At 36.5% G+C, this 17,907-nt stretch overlaps 1 protein-coding gene across 3 annotated transcripts in view; it reads left to right on the top strand.

The window, feature by feature from the left end:
• The first annotated feature begins 361 nt into the window (after positions 1-361).
• Positions 362-17,907, top strand: part of LOC143041023 (ras-related protein M-Ras-like) — a 52,896-nt gene continuing 35,350 nt past the window's right edge. For 2 of the 3 annotated variants that reach the window (XM_076212608.1, XM_076212606.1), the window contains exon 1: positions 17,596-17,743. The gene's annotated coding sequence lies outside the window, so the exon portion shown is untranslated. Of the gene's footprint in view, positions 548-17,595; positions 17,744-17,907 lie in introns of those variants that run through there. The other variant, XM_076212607.1, reaches the window with a different exon arrangement.

Genomic DNA, 17,907 nt, shown 5'->3' with positions numbered 1-17,907 from the left:
CTGTACCAAGAGCTACAATCGTAATCAAAGTGATGCTGTAACAAGGCTGAGACCAGAAGCTTCTTTGTTTCCAAATCAAAATTCCTGGTTCTTCCGTACAAAAATTTGACTTTATGTGAACACTTGGATACAATCTTATCCGTTATGGCATTCCCTGAGAGGGACTGATCTAAGGGTATTCCAAGATAGGTTACCTCTTGTTTTGACTAAGACATTAACCCGACATCTAACCTGTACATCGCGGTGTTTCCTGAGGTTGGGTTTTACCGAGGTGTAAAGACAGCCTTTTATCTATGAGCCAGTCCTGGACTGATGACAGTTCGACACTCAGTGCCTCCTCTACTTCAACTGGGTCCCTACCTGAGACAATTAGTGCGGAGTCGTCTGCATATAGCAGTAACTTACAGTTCACCGCACCTGGCATGTCGTTAATATAGACCAGAAACAGTGGAGGTCCTAGAATTGAACCTTGTGGTACACCACAAGTTATCTCTTTGTCACCTGAGCAGGCTCCATTTACCTGTACAAGTTGTTTGCGACCTATAAGGTAGGACTTGAACCAGCCAATATTCGCCACTCCTAATGCCTGATTTTTTTTTAATAAAATATCATGGTCCACTGTGTCAAATGCCTTTTGTTGATCTAACAAAACTAAACCCGTGTAGTTACCTCTGTCACATTCCTGTTTTATCAGATCGTAAAGGTATATTAAGCTGGTGTCTGTTGAGTAATTCGTTCTAAAACCAGATTGCATGGCGTATAGTAGATTACGTTCCCTGAAGTAGGTATCTAACTGATTGTATACGATACGTTCCAAAACCTTGGAAATAACACCTAGAATTGAAACAGGCCTGTAGTTACCTGCCTCAGTTTTTGCGTTTTTCTTATAAAGAGGTGTTACCCGAGCCCTTTTCATGTCGCTTGGGATAAATCCTGGACTGATCGACAAATTTATTATGTGGGTTATTGGAGGAGTTATAATTGTGGCTCCATCCTTAACAAACCTCGCAGGAATGTCGTCTAACCCTGTAGCCTTATTGACACTTATGCTAGCCAGTAATTTAAACACTTCTTTTTGAGTGGTCTTATGTATTTTGAAACACTTTGTGGACTTGTCTTTATAGTGCTCCTGAACGTACCCCAGCCCAAACTTCCCAGAACCTGTTGGGAGGGATTTTACTAGTTATGTGGCAATGGTTGTGAAAAAGGAGTTGAAGTGGTTGGCTATGGTGTTCCTATCAGAGTTAAGCTCGCCGTTTACCATGAGTCCTATCCTATCTACTTTGTTACTAGGCTTTGTGTGAACTTCTTGGGCTTTCAGAGTTTGCCAAAGCTTCCTTGGATCGTGTTTGTTCTTGTTCACCATGTTAGTACAATAATCAGCTTTGGCCTTTTCCTTCCAATATTTCACCTGATTCCTATAGCACAGAAAGCCATTAGTGTCCTCTTGATTTCCACTTTTCCTAAATCTAGCAATAAATCTATCTCTATCTCTAATTAAACCCAGTACTTCTTTAGTCATCCATGGTTTCGTCCTCTGTTTTATTCGTATCTCTTTGAGAGGCGCTACTCTGTCAATAATAGTAAGAAATGTGTACCTAAAATTAGACCAGGCCTCATAAACATTGGTACAATTTAGTACTGGCGACCAGTCTGTCCTACTCACCTCATCTACAAAATGTTCCCTTGAGTAATGCTTCATGGAACGAAACTTCACTGTGTTGTGCTTGTTGAAAATCGTCTTCCTAGCTTTCCTAGTATAATACATGAGCTTGTGGTCACTAAGACCATAATCACAAGCACCGGCCTGCGTTATCTTACTACAATCGGAGACCAGGATAAGATCTATGATGGACCTGGATGTGCCTGTTATTCTTGTAGGCTCGTAAATCAGTTGTGTCAGGCCATGAGATTTTAGCAAGTCTCTCATTGCCTTAATAAGGTTATTATTTGTACTTGCCAGATTCGTATTAAAATCACCTAGGATAATAATTTCTTGGTCATGCATATTGACCCGATTGAAACAGGTAGATTCTAATGCGCTATAGAAGGACATCTGTTTCGGTGGTCTGTAACAGACCCCACATAAGATGGGATGCGATTTAGGTAACAATATTTCTACCCACACAGCTTCGAGCCCCTCGATACTCATAAGGTCTGTACGGGTGTTGAATGCTAAATAATTGCAAATGAAAGTACATAACCTTTCTCCGGTCCTCTTTCTATCATTACGTACAACACTATAACCCGGAATCGCAATTTCCGAGTCGGAGATGGTACTGACCATTATCTAAGGATATAAGGTCTAACCACTTCCGACCGAATTTCGAGGGAGTTGGCGCAGAGGGCCCGTGAACGTCACCTGGCTGTTCAAAATGGGGTTCTCGGGTCCTATAGCTGTCAGTTGAAGCTGGTGCGTCGTTCGGAAATGTTGTTGCTATCGCTCGCACCTCTCCACGCAATTAGTTATATTCTGACAAATATTATATAAAATATATATATAAATATATATAAAATATTATAGTTCCTGTCTATATATATGAATATATAATATATATGATATAATATATATATATATATATATATATATATATATATATATATAATATAAAATATTATAGTTCCTGTCTTCCTTGGCGTTTCACAGTTTTCTTCAGTGTTTCACAAAGAGAAAACGGACCCAGCCTAATGACGTCAGAAGCTGCGCACAATAATTCAAACGGTCTGACCTGTATATTTAGACCTTGGTACTGTCTAGCCAGGTTTCGGTGAAACCGATGCTTGCTGCCCTGGTGCGCCGCGCTAGTAAACGGAACTCGTCTATCTTAGGCAGAGGCTTCTAGCATTCAAGTGCACGAGGTGGAGGCCTCGCTTGTTGAACCAGTTGAAATCATCCCCGGCTGTTGACTGGGGCGAGGCACAGCGATCTAGGTTAACAGGTGTAGGGTCAACCTCACCATCGGACATGGGGGGGGGGGGTCCTGGTAGCTATTTGAGTGTACACCCATTGCAAGTGAAGTGAAGAATGTCCTCATTCACCAAGACAGCATTGTAGGTTTCGAGAGAAATTCCACAACACCTGATATGAGTCCATTCCCCACATGACTTGCAGCTGATGGCTCTGCTATTGCGACATTCAACATTAATGTAGTTTTTAACAATAAGAGCACTGTAAGACAATTGCTCATAAATAATTCTGTCAATAGTGATAAAGGGTGTGTACAAAATACCTTGTAAATCATGTAATCAGTTTTATGTTGGTCAGACTGCTAAAACACTCAAAACACGAATCAAGCATTGTAGGTTTCGAGAGAAATTCCACAACACCTGATATGAGTCCATTCCCCACATGACTTGCAGCTGATGGCTCTGCTATTGCGACATTCAACATTAATGTAGTTTTTAACAATAAGAGCACTGTAAGACAATTGCTCATAAATAATTCTGTCAATAGTGATAAAGGGTGTGTACAAAATACCTTGTAAATCATGTAATCAGTTTTATGTTGGTCAGACTGCTAAAACACTCAAAACACGAATCAATCAACACATGAAATACGTTAGAGAGGAAAACCAATCTAGCGGCATATTCGACCACATGAACCATTTTAACCACTCAGTTGACTGGGATAACGCTAAAGTCACGACATACAACAATAACATCACAGAAAGAAATTTAATTGAATGCAGTTTGACCAAATCTAGTAAGGGAATTAATGTTAATCTCCATCAAGGTTTGTACAAATTAGATAGCTATGTTTGCCATGAAATTTCAAAATTATTTAAATTGTAATATAAGTTATGAGCAATTGTCCCATATTTGTTGGTTACCAGGACGGTATCAAACGTCACGTGTATTTCTTCCACTACCTCTCCGAATTCCCTCTTCACCATGTCTCACTCAGTCATATAATCGGTACCAGTTTCTTCATTTTATAATTCCTTCTTTGTATCAGGGGGACGGAGAGGGGGGGACGGAGAGGGGGGGTCGCCGATTTAATGAAGCGGCCTTGCTGTGGATGTGCTGTGTCTTGCGACACTGCTTCTGACCCAGGGCAGTGGACAGGGTGCAGGGATGACCAGTCATCTAGGAGGTGCTAAGATGGGAGGGAGGGTGGAGGGGTGTGGAGTGTTTTCAGGGATGGAATGGGTAGGAATGATTTTATGCCTTGTCCTTTTTGGCTACCTCCCTGGTAAGGGGGAAAAAGTCTTGGTATATGTATGTATGTATGTATGTATCAGCACTGAGGATGTGATTATACGAAAGCGCTCTGCTTTGTTAGTTTATTTTTCCTAGTAGTTACTTACGCATAAATATATATATATATATATATATATATATATATATATATATACATATATATATATATTTATATATACATATATATGTATGTATGTAGATAGACTTTATTTGGAAATGAATCAATGTACATGAAGTGCAAATAATGACAAGAACACATAGTTCGGAATAATGAATGCAAATTGCCGAGGATAACACAAAAAGCATGTACGCTTATTTCCATTGTGGTCCTTATCAGATTGTTATTCTACACTAAGTCACACTGACAACATACGTAGGGGGTTAAGGGGACCAGAGACAATCATAAGTAATACCAGTCAGAACACATATGACACATAAGCATTGTTATAGTTTAGCTAATATTACTAAAATGTTTGTACACATAGGAATATTGAAACAAAAATTTTGAGCACCATCACAAAAAGGAACATTGCAGTAAGCAAAGGAACAACAAAATAATATTAAACTGTAACAAAACAGTATGAGTGAGTACTATATCAGAGTAGTACCATTAATGACATACTGCATTATTCTACAGCTGTATCAACATGTATAAGTGAGTACTATATCAGAGTAGTACCATTAATGATATACTACAATATTCTACATCTGTAACAACATGTAGTTATAGTGAATGCTACACTGCAGCTAGGGTCACCTATTAATTAAATCTAACATTTAACCTGAATCTCAGGACGGAGTGGGCAATTAGTATGAGCACTAGGGAGTAGTACATTATAACCTGAAGCATCAGGGGTAGGGTACAGGGGACCAGTACTCGAATGAATAAAACAACAAAGAGAACGAGGAAAAAGGTCAGATCATAACTGTTCTCGGACCCTACCTGAGATATATACCATATTATGACTGGCAAAACAAAGGTGGAAACCAATTTGTAAACATCAATCATTGTTATACTAAACTAAACTTCTGAAGAACAAAAAAAAAGGGGGGGGGGAGGTCAGAACAGTTATGAGTGAACACAGATTTGGATGGTATTACTCATGGAATCAGGTATTCCTCACTAAGCTAGTAGTACACAAAATCAAGGCTGTTCTCTGTTCATAGCTGAGACATATAGTAACCCTTGACTTTTTTCTTGAAGGTAACCTTGCTATTTGACTTCTTAATGGACACAGGTAGTGAGTTCCATAGTTGTGCACCTCTGAAGTGAAAACTGTTTTTGGTGAAGGGACCTGCATGAGGTACAATAAGAGATTCTTGACTGTTCCGGGTTCGATTCTCAGCCGATAATGTAAAATTACAGCTCACATATGAGGGAGCAGAATTATGAACGACATTGTAAACCTGGTTTAGTTTCAACTGCTGGACACGATATTTTACAGGTAACATTCCTACCTTGCTAAATTCTTCAATACCAATAAGACTACGTTGAGGTAAATTTAGTATGAATCTAATTATCTTATTTTGTGTAACCTGTAGCCGAGACTGTTTTTTTCTGCTCAGACTACTGTACCAAGAGCTACAATCGTAATCAAAGTGATGCTGTAACAAGGCTGAGACCAGAAGCTTCTTTGTTTCCAAATCAAAATTCCTGGTTTTTCTGTAAAAAAAAAATTGACTTTATGTGAACACTTGGATACAATCTTATCCGTTATGGCATTCCCTGAGAGGGACTGATCTAAGGGTATTCCAAGATAGGTTACCTCTTGTTTTGACTCCAAGACATTGACCCCACATCTGACCTGTACATCGCGGTGTTTCCTGAGGTTGGGTTTTGATGTGAAGACAATACTTTCCGTTTTACCAAGATGTAAAGACAGCCTATTTTCTATGAGCCAGTCCTGGACCGATGACAGTTCGACACTCAGTTTCTCTTCTACTTCAACTGGGTCCCTACCTGAGACAATTAGAGCGGAGTCGTCTGCAAATAGCAGTAACTTACAGTTCACCGCACCTGACATGTCGTTAATATAGACCAGGAACAGTAGCGGTCCTAGAATTGAACCTTGTGGTACACCACAAGTTATCTCTCTGTCATCTGAGCAGGCTTCATTTACCTGTACTAGTTGTTTGCGACCTGTAAGGTAGGACTTGAACCAGCCAATATTCGCCACTCCTAATGCCTGAATTTTTTTTTAATAAAATATCATGGTCCACTGTATCAAATGCCTTTTGTAGATCCAACAAGACTAAACCCGTGTAATTACCTCTGTCGCATTCCTGTTTTATCAGATCGTAAAGGTATATTAAGCTGGTGTCTGTTGAGTAATTCGTTCTAAAACCAGATTGCATACCGTATAGTAGATTACGTATGTGTATATATATATATATATATATATATGTGTATATATATACATATATATATATATATATATATATATATATATATATATATATATATATATATATATATATATGAAGGTGGAAAAATAGTCACGGGTCTAGTTCCGAGTTCCTGAGTTTATTCCTGACCGGTTTCGCTCTATGCTTCTTCACATTCCTCTGAAGTAGCACAGAGCGAAACCGGTCAGGAATAAACTCAGGAACTCGGAACTAGACCCGTGACTTCTTTTTCCACCTTCATCAACTTGTCACAATGTACCAGCATATATGTATATATATATATATATATATATATATATATATATATATATATACACACACACACACACACACACACACACACACACACTTTCAACGAACGGACGGCTTGAAGAACGCTCTGAAGAAAAGTGCAGATTGTGGATACCAACGCAAAGAGAAGTGCCTTTTTGTATTTGCAGGGGGGGGGAAATTGCTCGTGAGGTAGTGGGAAAGTAAGGAAAGAGGAGAAGGGGAGGGATTGCTGGGAAAATGGAAGGTAATGAGGAAGTAGAGGACTTGGTCCAAATAGACCGCCGTAAAGTAAACAAAAGACCACAAGACGAGCTGGAGGACGACGGAATGTCTAATAAGAATGTAAAGATTAGAAGTATAGATAGGAACAATACAGTAGAAAGTGATGAGAATATTTTCAAGGGATTTAAAGAGAGTGGGGGGGACACAAACCCCCCCCCGACTGACAAGACTAGAGAAGAAGGTTGATAAGGTGATCGAGGACTTGGAGAGTAGGTTAGGTCATATGAACACCATTTTACAAAGGGTTGAAAGATTGGAAGAACTGGAAAAGGCGAATAGAAACTTAACTGATGAAATAGAAGAACTAAAAAGACAGTTAAGAGAGGTAAAGGGGGAGAATGAGGAATTGAAGAAGAATAGTAAAGAAAACAGAGAAACAATAGCTAAAGAAAGTAAAAATTGGAAGCAAACCCAAGAAGGAAATAAGATTTCATTCACTGACATAGTCAAACAGCAATTGAAAGAACATACTGAAGACTCAGTTATTAAAGTGATGAGACAAAAGGAGAATATAGTAAGGGATTTAGCAGACAAGAAGAAATGTATAATTATATTAGGAATGGAAGAGAAACACAACACAGATAGAACCACAAGAATCAAAGAGGAAAATGAAAAAGTAAGCCAATTACTAGAATCAGTTCAGGAAGATGAACCAGGAATTATGAAACAAATCGAAGAGAAATTTAGACTCGGAAAGTATAGCACAGACAAGACCAGACCAATTAAGATTAAATTCAAGTCACAAACAACGGCAGAGAATATCTTATCCAAAACAGAGAAACTAGCAACAAGTGAACAATACAAAAATATATGGATAAAAAGAGAAATGAATAAAGAGGAAAGAGAGGAAGAAAAGCAGAAAAGACTGGAAGCTAAGACAAAAAACGAGAACAGAACGGAGTCAGAGAAAGAGAGATTCTATTGGAGAGTAGTGAACATGAAACTAAGGAAGTTCGACACACAAAAGAAAAACATAAGGGAAACAGAGAACACAATGGAAGTGGCAGAAAACTAAGAGTGTCTTACACAAATATAGATGGATTAATAACAGGATTGAATGAGCTGAATGATTATTTGAAAGAAAAAGAACCGGACATAATGGGAATTGTAGAAACAAAATTAAAAGGCCCACTACCACCCAACAGTGTAGGACATGATGCATACAATTATTGGATTAGAAACAGAGAGAAAAAGCAAGGGGGTGGAGTTATGTTCCTGACTAAGAAGGATATAAATGTGAAAGGTGTCATATATGGAAAGAATACAGTAGAGATGATTATGATAGAAGTGGAAGACAGAGATAAGAAGAGCAGAAAATTTGTGATCAATTATGTGCCTCCGAAAACAGCCTCATGGGAGGAGAGTGAATATAAAAGTATGCTAGAGGACACAAAGATAGCATTAACTAAAATAATGGAAGACGGAGGAAGAATAGTTATGATGGGCGACTTTAATTGCAAAGAAATCTGCTGGGAAGAAATGACAGTAAAGAGTGGTGATGACTCATGGGGAAATGCTCTACTTGAGATGATTACTGACCATTCAATGACACAATGGATACAAGAGAACACTAGGTATAGAAATGAAGAAGAACCATCGAGGCTAGACTTAATAATTACATCTGAACCTAGAATAGTGGACAAGATTGAATATAAAACACCAATAGGTAAAAGTGACCACATATTGATTGAACTGGAACTTAATGAAGAAAAATATATGAAAAGAAATGAACAATATAGAAAAGGAAGAATGATGTATGAAAAAACAAACTTTGATAAAATAAGAGAATTCTTCCAACAAGAAAACTGGGAAGAAATATACAAAGAAGAAACATCAGTGGAAGAGAAATGGAATATTTTGACAAAAATTTACAAAAAAGGAGTGGAAAAGTATGTCCCAAGACAAAAACAAGAAAAAGAATATGTAAAATGCTGGTACAACAAAAGTTGTAGGGAGTTAAAAGACAAAAGAGACAAAGCCTGGACCAGATGGAAAAAACACAGAAGACCTGAAAAATGGAAAATATATACTGGTTATAGAAATGAATATGTACAAAAGTGCAGAGAGAAAAAAAGAAAATATGAAAAAGATGTTATAGAAAAGTGTAAAGATCAACCAAAACTATTCTACAGATTTGTAAACAATAAACTGAAAAACAAACAAGACTTGGAGAAATTGAGACAAGAAGGAGTTGAATACACTGAGGAAATGGAAATGGCAGAAATTATGAACAAACATTTTAAATCAGTGTTTACAAGGGAAAATATACAACCTGAAGAGATTGAGTGGAAAGAAAAAGTCCCCCCTATGGAAGAAATAGAAGTAACAAAGAATGAAATATTGACACACTTGGGTAATTTTGATGTCAGAAAATCGCATGGGCCAGATGAAATAGCAAACTGGATTCTGAAAGAATGCAGGAATGAACTGGCAGACAAAATACATAGCATAATAAGCAGTTCCTTAAAAGAAGGAAAAGTTCCAGAAGATTGGAAAAAAGCAAATATAGTACCTATATATAAAGGAGGAAATAAAGAAGAACCTACCAACTATAGACCAGTCTCTCTAACAAGTACAATAGCAAAAATTTGTGAAAGAATTATCAAAAGTAGATGGGTAAAATACTTGGAAAAAAACAACGTACTAAATCCAAGGCAATTTGGATTCAGACAAGGACGATCATGCGTCACCAATTTAATATGTTTCTATTCAAGGCTAATAGATATAATACAAGAAAGAGATGGATGGGCTGATTGTGCATTTCTAGACCTAAAAAAAGCTTTTGACAAAGTACCACATAAGAAGCTGCTTAAGAAATTAGAATATGAAGGAGGAATACAAGGTAAATTGCTAAATTGGATGGAAGACTTTTTGCAAGAAAGAAAAATGAGAGTAGTGATAAGAGATCAGCACTCAAAATGGAATGAAGTAATAAGCGGTGTCCCGCAGGGAACAGTTCTGGCCCCAATAATGTTTGCTATATATATTAATGATATGGATGAAGGAATTGAAAGCTATATGAGCTTCTTTGCAGATGATGCAAAATTACTGAAAAGAGTGAAAACTGAAGAAGATTGTGAATCACTACAGAGAGATCTAAATAAAGTACAAGAATGGAGTAGGAAGTGGGAGATGGAGTTCAATACAAAAAAGTGTAGTATAATGGAATTTGGAAAAAGCAAAAACAGAATAACAGGATCATATAATTTGGGAGAAGAAGGAATAAAAAGAGTAGAAAATGAGAAGGACCTGGGAGTCATTGTTATGAATAATATGTCACCTGAGAAACATATAAATAAGATTTTTGGAGAAACCTATAATTTAATAAGAACAATCAAAGTGGCATTTACATACCTGGATGAAGAAATGGTGAGGAAAATCCTATCACCCTGATAAGACCAAGATTGGAATATGCAGCAACGATATGGTCACCAAGTACAAAAAAATGTATAAAAAAACTTGAAAGAATACAAAGAGCAATTACAAAATTGGCACCAACACTCTCAAAACTATCATATGAAGAGAGACTACAAAAACTTAAACTACAGACACTAGAGCAAAGAAGAGAGAGAGGAGATTTGATAGCTATTTACAGAATCATGAAAGGCATAGAAATTACTGATAGAGAGAATCTGATAAAATGGGATGACAGAAATACAAGAGGACACGGAAAGAAAATAAAAAAAGACAGCTATAGAAGAGATTTTAAAAAGAACAGCTTTCCTCACAGAGCAATAGACAGTTGGAACAAGTTAGATGAGAAAGTGGTGTGTGCAAAAACAATACATGAATTTAAAAATAGTTTAGATAAAATGAGATATGAAGACGGGACCCCACGAGCATAGCTCCCCTTCCCGTAAAATACAACTAGGTAAATACAACTAGGTAAATACACACACACACACACTTCAACGAACGGACGGCTTAGAAGACGTTCTGAAGAAAAAGTGAAATTTCGTGGATCCCAAAGCAAAGGAAGTACCTATTGTATTTACAGGGTGGGGGGGGAAATTGCTCGTGGTGTAGGGAAAGTAAGGAAAAAGGAGAAGGGGAGGGATTACTGAGGGAAATGGAAGGAAATGAGGAAGGTGAGGACTTGGCCCAGGCAGGCAGACGAAATCTAAACAAACGAGGTCCGGACCAATTTAGCGATGACGAAATGTCTAACAAAAATGTAAAGATTAGAAGTATAGATAAGAGCAATACAGTAGAAGATGATGAGAATATTTTCCAGGGATTTAAAGAGGGTGGGGGGGGGGGACACAACCCCCCCCCCCATTAACAAGACTAGAAGAGAAACTCGATAAGATGATCGAGCACTGGGAATTTAGGTTCGGTCACGTTAACAACATTGTACAGAGAGTTGAAAAATTGGAAGAACTAGAGAAGGCGAACAAAAACTTAACTAAGGAAATTGAAGAATTAAAAAAAAACAGTTAAAAGAAGTAAATGAAGAGAATAAAGTCTTAAAGGAGAATAATAAGGAGAACAAGGAGGATTGGAAAAAATCCAAGAAAATAGCAAAGTTGCATTCACTGACATAATCAGACAGCAAATGAATGAACAAACTGAAGACTCAGTTATTAAAGTGATGAGACAGAAGGAGAATATAGTAAGAGACTTAGCAGACAGAAAGAAATGTATAATTATATTAGGAATGGAAGAGAAACATAACCCAGATAGAACCACAAGAATCAAAGAGGAAAATGAAAAAGTAAGAAATTTACTAGAATTAGTTCAGGAAGATGAACCAGAAATAATGAAACAAATCGAAGAGAAATTCAGGCTCGGGAAATATAGTACAGACAAGACCAGACAAATTAAGATTAAATTCAGGTCACAAACTACGGCTGAGAATATCTTATCCAAAACAGGGAAACTAGCAACAAGTGAACAATATAAAAAGGTATGGATAAAAAGGGAAATGAATAAAGAGGAAAGAGAGGAGGAAATAAGGAATAGACATGAAGCTAAGAAAAAAAAAAAAAAACGAGACCAGAACGGAGACAGAAAAACAAGAATTCTACTGGAGAGTAGTGAATATGAAATTGAAGAAATTGAACATAAAAGAGAGAAACACAAAAGAAACAGAGAATACAATGTAGAAATAACAGAAAGTTAAGAGTATTCTACACAAATATAGATGGATTAATAACAGGACTGAATGAACTGAACAAATATCTGAAAGAAAAAGATCCGGACATAATGGGAATTGTTGAGACAAAATTAAAAGGCCCACTACCACCCAACAGCATAGGACACAATGCATATAATTATTGGATTAGAAACAGAAAGATAAAACAAGGGGGTGGAGTTATGTTCCTGACTAAGAAGGATATAAACGTGAAGAGAGTCACATATGGGAACAATAGAGTAGAGATGATAATGATAGAAGTAGAAGATAGAGATAAGAAGAGCAGAAAGTTTGTAATAAACTACGTGCCCCCAAAAACAGCCTCATGGGAAGAGAATGAACATAAAAGTATGTTAGAAGACACAAGAGTAACACTAAACGAGATAATGGAAGATGGAGGAAGAATAGTTATGATGGGCGACTATAATTGCAAAGAAATATGCTGGGAAGAGATGACCGTAAAGCAGTGGTTCTTAACCCCTGGGTCGCGACCCAAATTTGGGTCACCAAGCCATTTTATTGGGTCGCTTAGGGTTTGCAGAAAATAATTATTTTCTCACTACAAATATATTATAATTACATACTGTAATAATTAAAATACACGATGCCTAATTTTAGGATTCTAAGCAGACCATGATTAAATAAAAACTCCAAAGCAGAAAATTTATTTGAAGTGTTTTGAAATTTCAATGTAAAACCGACAATATCTATGTAGGCTTGGGTCGCGATGTTTGATTTGTGCAAAATTTTGGGTCGCTGCCAAAAAAGGTTAAGAACCACTGCCGTAAAGGGTGGAGAAGACTCATGGGGAAGTGTTCTACTTGAGATGATTATTGACCACACAATGACACAATGGATCCAAGAGAACACTAGGTATAGAAATGAAGAAGAACCATCGAGACTAGACCTAATAATCACATCAGAACCTAAAATAGTGGAAAAGATAGAATACCAGGCACCAATAAGCAAAAGTGACCACATATTGATAGAACTAGAACTAAATGAGAAAAAATACATGAAAAGAAATGTACAATAAAGAAAAGGAAGATTGATGTATGATTTTTTTTTTTTTATAAAATAAGAGAATTCTTTCAAAATGAAAACTGGGAAAGAATACACAAAGAAGATACAACAGTGGAAGAGAAATGGAATATTTTGACAAAAATCTATAAAAAAGGAGTAGAAAAGTATGTCCCAAGACAAAAACAAGAAAAAGAATATGTAAAATGCTGGTACAACAAAAGTTGTAGGGAGATAAAAGACAAAAGAGACAAAGCTTGGACCAAATGGAAGAAAAACAGAAGACCAGAAAAATGGAAAATATATACTTGTTATAGAAATGAATATGTACAAGCGTGCAGAGAGGAAAAGAGAAAATATGAAAAAGATGTCATAGAAAAATGTAAAGATCAACCAAAACTATTCTACAGATTTGTAAACAACAAACTGAAAAACAAACAAGATTTGGAGAAATTAAGACAAGGAGGAGTTGAATACACAGAGGAAATTGAAATGGCGGAAATTATGAACAAACATTTTAAATCGGTGTTTACAAGGGAGAACATACAACCTGAAGAGATCGAATGGAAAGAGAAAGTCCCCCCTATGAAAGAAATAGAAGTAACAAAGAATGAAATATTGAACCACTTGAGTAATCTTGATGTCAGAAAATCACATGGACCAGATGAAATAGCAAACTGGATTTTGAAAGAATGCAGGAATGAACTAGCAGACATAATACATAGCATAATATACAGTTCCTTGAAAGAAGGTAAAGTTCCAGAAGATTGGAAAAAAGCAAATATAGTACCTATATATAAAGGAGGAAATAAAGAAGACCCTAACAACTATAGGCCAGTCTCTCTAACAAGTACAATAGCAAAAATTTGTGAAAGAATTGTCAAAAATAGATGGGTAAAATATTTAGAAAAAAAAAACAATGTGCTCAATCCAAGGCAATTTGGATTCAGACAAGGACGATCATGCGTCACCAATTTAATATGTTTCTATTCAAGACTAATAGATATAATACAAGAAAGAGATGGATGGGCTGATTGTGCATTTCTAGACCTAAAAAAAGCTTTTGACAAAGTACCACATAAGAAGTTGCTTAAGAAATTAGAAACTGAAGGAGGAATACAGGGCAAACTGCTAAATTGGATGGAAGACTTTTTGCAAGAAAGAAAAATGAGAGTAGTGATAAGAGACAAACACTCAAGATGGGATGAAGTAATAAGCGGTGTTCCACAAGGAACAGTTCTGGCCCCAGTAATGTTTGCTATATATATTAATGATATGGATGAAGGAATTGAAAGCTATATGAGCTTTTTTGCAGATGATGCAAAACTATTAAAAAAAAGTGAACACGGAAGAAGATTGTGAATCACTACAAAGAGATCTAAATATAGTACAGGAATGGAGTAGGAAGTGGGAGATGGAGTTCAATACAAAAAAGTGTAGTACAGTATAATGGAATTTGGAAAAAGTAAAAACAGAATAACAGGATCATATAAATTGGGAGAAGAAGGAATAAAAAAGTAGAAAATGAAAAGGACCTGGGAATCATTATTATGAATAATATGTCACCTGAAAAACATATAAATAAGATTTTTGGAGAATCCTATAATTTAATAAGAACAATCAAAGTGGCATTTACATACCTGGATGAAGAAATGGTGAAGAAAATTCTAATCACTCTGATAAGCCCAAGATTGGAGTATGCAGCAACGATATGGTCACCAAGTGAAAAAAAAATGCATAAAAAAACTTGAAAGAATACAAAGAGCAATTACAAAATTGGCACCAACACTCAAAACTATCATATGAAGAGAGACTAGCAAAACTTGAACTACAGACACTAGAGCAAAGAAGAGAGAGAGGAGATTTGATAGCTATTTACAGAATCATGAAAGGCATAGAAATTACTGATAGAGAGAATCTGATAAAATGGGATGACAGAAATACAAGAGGACATGGAAAAAAAATAAAAAAAGACAGCTATAGAAGAGATGTGAAAAAGAACAGCTTTCCTCACAGAGTAATAGACAGTTGGAACAAGTTAGATGAGAAAGTGGTGTGTGCAAAAACAATACATGAATTTAAAAATAGTTTAGATAAAATGAGATACGAAAACGGGACCCTACGAGCATAGCTCCCCTTCCCGTAAAATACAACTAGGTAAATGCAACTAGGTAAATAAACACACACACACACACACACACACACACACACACACACACACACACATATATATATATATGTATACATATGTATTCACCTCGGATCTGCTGCAGTCTCTGTCGAGACAGCCAGACACCACCCTACGGCAGTGAGCTCAGAGCTCCTTATTAGCCGATCTCTGGGTAGGTCTGAGACCACTCACACACCACACACCGGGACAGCAAGGTCACAACTCCTTGACTAACGTCCCGTACCTACTCGCTGCTAGGTGAACAGGGGCTACACGTGAAAGGAGACAAACCCAACTTATCTCCGCCCGACCGGGGAATCGAACCCCGGTTCTCTGGCTTGTGAGGCCAGTGCTTTATGTGTGTGTGTGTGTGTAATACATACATATATATATACATATATATATATATATATATATATATATATATATATATATATATTCGTGAAGCGTGGCAGGAGATTCTCTTTTAAGCATATTCTGTTGAAAACGACAGCAAATTCATTAGAAATTAATTTCTTTCTTAAGCTTTCTAGCTTTCGGAAAGTAGATTTCTGGGGGAATGAGAGGGGAAGAAGCAAATTTCCAATTGACATTGGTAATTTATATTAACACAGAAGTCTATGTTATATACAAAATAAATGAAAATAAACAAAACACAGTATAATAAACCCAAGACGTTTCGCAGATCGTTCTGCATCTTCAGTTGGAGTGAAGGGAAGTGTGACCAAGACGAGTATAAATATGTATAAAGGAAAACTTGGAGAGGTCACTTAATGACTCTCCTCTGTTTGGCTGGCGCTATTTGGTTGGTTCCTAAGCCTAGACGATCGCCTAAGGCATGACATTTTATCCTCTGCGGGGATATTTTGGACCTTTATGGGTGTTCTCTGATCTGGTGGTTGTACTTTGGTGAGCAAATGTCTCCTGCGTGTAGGTTTCATGCTGGGGAGGAGGGAGAAATCATTTGTTTGTACATTAATAATAGGTTGTAAATCTTTTATGATTACAGCCTCCAAAATGGTCAAACGTTGGAGGTCCTTCTCCTCTGCACAAACAAATGATTTCTCCCTCCTCCCCAGCATGAAACCTACACGCAGGAGACATTTGCTCACCAAAGTACAACCACCAGATCAGAGAACACCCATAAAGGTCCAAAATATCCCCGCAGAGGATAAAATGTCATGCCTTAGGCGATCGTCTAGGCTTAGGAACCAACCAAATAGCGCCAGCCAAACAGAGGAGAGTCATTAAGTGACCTCTCCAAGTTTTCCTTTATACATATTTATACTCGTCTTGGTCACACTTCCCTTCACTCCAACTGAAGATGCAGAACGATCTGCGAAACGTCTTGGGTTTATTATACTGTGTTTTGTTTATTTTCATTTATTTTGTATATAACATAGACTTCTGTGTTAATATAAATTACCAATGTCAATTGGAAATTTGCTTCTTCCCCTCTCATTCCCCCAGAAATCTACTTTCCGAAAGCTAGAAAGCTTAAGAAAGAAATTAATTTCTAATGAATTTGCTGTCGTTTTCAACAGAATATATATATATATATATATATATATATATATATATATATATATATATATATATATATATATATATATATATATATATATATATATATGTATATATATATATATATACACACACACACACATATGTGTGTGTGTGTCCGCGTGTGTATGATAAAATGTTGATCCTATTTTGCCTAAAACTATTCAATAAATTAGAGAATGAAATGGAAGATTATTTGAAGTATGATAAATTCAGAAATAACGAAACCAAATGACAATGCGATCTTCGCAAATGCAGATGTCACATTTTTTTTGTCAGTTTTACTGGTAATTCTTTGATTTATTATCAAAACATTTCAATAATATTTTCATTAATTTGATTCTCATTTGGAAGAAATATCGAGATAAGAAAAATATATCTTATAATGTTCTTATGGTTTACGAGAAGTAATTTTCACGACACAAAACGAAATATATACATTTTACTTCTCTGGTTAAAACAGAATTATCGCCTTACAGTCATGCTCTTGGTGTCCTGTAATTTATCCTCAGTATATGAAAAAAAAATCATGCCCGGAAATACCTTATGATATCCCATTGTAGTGTTATAAACAAAACTCTCGAAGGTTCCAACAATGCTTGTGGATGGAAAACAAATGGAGGGCTAGGTGTGCAAGCGAGGAGGAGAAGTTGAATTTGACATTTCACCGTTGTTAACGAAGAGTCAGTCTCCAGGTAGGTGTGACGGCAATGTAGGAATTATGTAGTCAGTATTGTATGGCTTTGTATTCGGAGGGTCATACGTAATTCTGGTAGGAGTTGTTTATAGGTATTATCTCATGTCTTGGCGTCTTACCCTCTGTATTTCCTGCATATAAAGTGAAGTGCAGTATTTTAAG

The sequence above is a fragment of the Oratosquilla oratoria genome, chromosome 30, assembly GCF_046742065.1.
Source record: "Oratosquilla oratoria isolate Oo_2021 chromosome 30, ASM4674206v1, whole genome shotgun sequence".
Lineage (NCBI taxonomy): Eukaryota > Metazoa > Arthropoda > Malacostraca > Stomatopoda > Squillidae > Oratosquilla > Oratosquilla oratoria.
The sequence above is the reverse complement of the archived record's forward strand: the minus strand, read 5'-3'. Positions and strand labels throughout refer to the sequence as shown.